This window comes from Antechinus flavipes, chromosome 3, assembly GCF_016432865.1.
Source record: "Antechinus flavipes isolate AdamAnt ecotype Samford, QLD, Australia chromosome 3, AdamAnt_v2, whole genome shotgun sequence".
NCBI classification, from domain to species: Eukaryota; Metazoa; Chordata; class Mammalia; order Dasyuromorphia; family Dasyuridae; genus Antechinus; species Antechinus flavipes.
The window spans coordinates 77096470-77099923 of NC_067400.1; the positions used below are offsets into that span (position 1 = coordinate 77096470).

The 3454-nt window shown below is 35.0% G+C and overlaps 1 pseudogene; it reads left to right on the forward strand.

The window, feature by feature from the left end:
* The first annotated feature begins 1288 nt into the window (after positions 1 to 1288).
* On the forward strand, positions 1289 to 1826 carry LOC127557034 (60S ribosomal protein L39-like; annotated as a pseudogene).
* The last annotated feature ends 1628 nt before the right edge of the window (positions 1827 to 3454 follow it).

Genomic DNA, 3454 nt, shown 5'->3' on the forward strand with positions numbered 1-3454 from the left:
TTGTTTTTGCTTTATCTGATTTATATTCTTACTTTTTTCACTTGAGCTGAGGCATACTTAGATTCTGCTCTTGCCCCATGACTTTATTCTATGTGTTTCTCTTTGCTTCCAGTGTGTTTCTTGTAAACACCATATTGTAGAATTTTGTTTTTTTTTTTTTAAATTCGCTCTGCTATCTGCTTTCATTTTGTAGATGAGTTCATCCTATTCCTATTTACAATTATGAATACTAACTGTATTTTCCTCCATCTTATTTTTCCTTCTGTTTGTCTTTCTCTCTCTCCTTTTATTCTGTACCTTTTCATTAGTATTTTGCTTCTGACTACTCCTTCATATGGGATTATTTCAGAAGGTCATACATAGGGTTCAGAGCTGGAAGGATTTTAGGAATCATTTACTCTAATTTCATAATTTTACAGATGAAGAAACTGAAACTCGGAGAGAAAAAGAAAGTCAAATAGATAATAAGCAGTAGGACTTGAATTTGAATTCAGGTCTTCTCATACCAGATACAGTGCTCTTTATAAATATTGCTAATGGATTGCAATAGATCATATTAATCTGAAATATGACATAATAGAAAGAATACACTTTTTGGAGCCAGGAGACTTGAGTTCAAATCCTAATTTATAATCTGGGTGCTTATGGTAATCACTCAACTTCTCTGAAACATAGATCCCAGCTATCTGGGATTAAGGAGGTTAGATTATGGCCTGTAAACTCCCTTCCAGCTCTAGGCCCTATGAGCCTGATTTAACAAAGTCTCTGCTCAGTTCATGATTTCTCCTATTAGTTAATAAAAACATCATAGAAAACAATAATGGAAGGTGGAGTAAAAACAACATCAATGATATTCATAACATATGCCATTTAGATAATGAAAATAAGTTTTTTTCTCCCCCCCCCATTTAGACAATTAGCATGGATTAACACAACATCCTAGTAATTTAATCATGACTTTGTTGATTTACCTTTAAAATGAAAATATGTCTCAAACACATAGAGATAGTACTATTATGATGAAGTATCATACAAACTTATGGTGGTTGTAGTCATGCTATGGTCATTCAAATTAGTCTAGAAATTTCAACTATACAGTGACTATCTTCACCCAATAAATGAGAAATTATTGCCTAATCTACTGTAAGAGTGCTTTGTTGTTATCTGCATTAAAACTACACAGGTCAGCAGGGGCTTCATATATTTTTGAAAATTGTCCAGAAAAATGACAGGGATATATGGGTAAATGCAATCTGACTATTAAGGGGACTTTAAAAGGAAAAGAATAATGGATCTGCCCAATGGGAAAAAGATTTGCAAAGGACCCTGTGAGTCTTGGCTGAAAGGCATATAATTAGAAATGTTGGTTTTGCTATTTAAATGAATCATAAAGTCAGAGAATGAAGTCAGAGAGCAGGAGGTGGCCTTAGAGACTTTATAGTTCAACCCTCTCATTTTATAGATGAGGGGATTGAGTCTCTGAGAGGGGAAGTGATTTACCCAATTATAAGTAGTTAATGGCAGAGCCCATATTGGAACCAATATTGTTTCCCATCTAACGAACATGTATTCTTATGATTGAAACTCTGTTTCCCATTTCCTTCCCAATCTTCAATATGAAGGTATTCTCTTCTTTTGTTCATTTCACTATTGCAGCAGCAACTACCCTCACCATATTTTCCCACAAGCTTTTTAGGATCAAAAGTTTCTTGGAAAGAAATAGAAGCAAAATTGTCTCAATTCTTTGGATTCATCTGAAAACTTGCAATAAGATTAGATACAATTCAAAAAGAAGATTCTAGAGAAGGACCAAGCTGGGTTTATAAAGATCATACAGTGCAATGAAGTATAGATTAATTCTGTGCCAAGTTAAAACACCTTATCATCCCTAATAAGAAGTAAATACCATCACTCTCCCATTTTTGAAGCTCTCCACTAAGGTCAGAAAGTTAATCAGTAAGAATTTATTAAGTGCTTACTATCACTTCACATCAACAAACATTTATTAAGCATCTACTCTGTTACTATGTGCTAAATGTCAGAGGTACAAGAAAGGCAAAATCCAGTCTCTGTTTTCAAAGACGCCACAGTCTAATGGGAGACATGACATGCAAACAAGCTAAGTATGGGATAAATTGGAGATAATCAGCAGAGGTTGGGCATTAATATTAAAAGAAAACAGGAACAACGAACTAAACAAAGCCAGGGAAATCATGAGAAGGAGAGGAAGAGAGAGAGAATTCTAGACATGGGAAGTAGTATGTAAAAATTCCCAGGGCTGAGGGATGGAGTGTCTTATGTGAGTGTGCAAGGAGACCAGTGTTATTAGATCACAGAATACATAAAAGACAGTAAAGAATAAGAAAACTAAAAAGATAGGAAGGTCCCATCAAGGATTAGATACCAAATAGAATATTTTTTAAATTTAATTTTTGAAATGATAGGGAACAGCTAGAATTTATTGAAGGGATGGGGAGGAATGACATGGTCAGACTTGTGCTTTAAGAACAATTATATAGCTGAGTAGAGGATAGATCGGAGTGGGGAGAGACTTGAACCAATAAAGAGATGAACAAAAAGTTTATTGTAATAGTCCAGGTGTGAGATAAGGAGAGCCTGTATCAGAGTGGTAACAATGTCAGAGGAAAGAGATGTACACCAGAAATATTATAATGTAGAATTCAGAGGACTTGGCAAGTATTGAATGTGGAGTGTGATAGAATGAAGAGTTGAAGTTGTTTGGTTCCTGGGGGGGAATGTGGTGCTCTCCAGTAAGGGGAAAATAATGACTTCAGTTTTGGACATATTGAGTTTAAGATGAGTATGGGACATAGACAATTTTGAGATGTCTAATAGGTAGCGAGAGATATAAAATTAGAGGCCAGGGAAAAGTTAAGGCCAGATAAATAAATCTAAATATCATTCAGTACACAGATGGGAACCATGGGAATGGTGAGATAATCCAGCAAAATATTGTGTGACAGACTCTATGCTAAACTCTAGGGATACAAAGAAAAGCAAAAACAGATCCTATGTTCAAGTATTATGCAGTGTAATATGGGAGGTAAGATGTAAATTTTGAAGTGCCTACAAGGTATACAAATATTTTTGAATATTACTGAACTGGATATTTCTTAAATGGAATGTAATTTCAGAGAGGAATCACTTACAGTTTGGGGAATAGAAAAGTTATCTTGAAAAAGACAGGATTTGAGTTGAATCTTGAAGGAAACCAAAGAAAACAAGAAATGAATTGATAGCAAAGCATTCCAGCTACTGCATGGGTAGGTGGCAATCAGTAAAAATGCATGGAGTAGAGAGATGTCATGTATGAAGAATAGCAGGCAAGGCAGGGTAATTGCATGAAAGAGTGCTCAGAAGACTGTAAAATATAAGAACATTATAAAAGTAGGAAGGGGTCAGGTTATGAGGAGCTTTAAATGCCAGTCAAGAG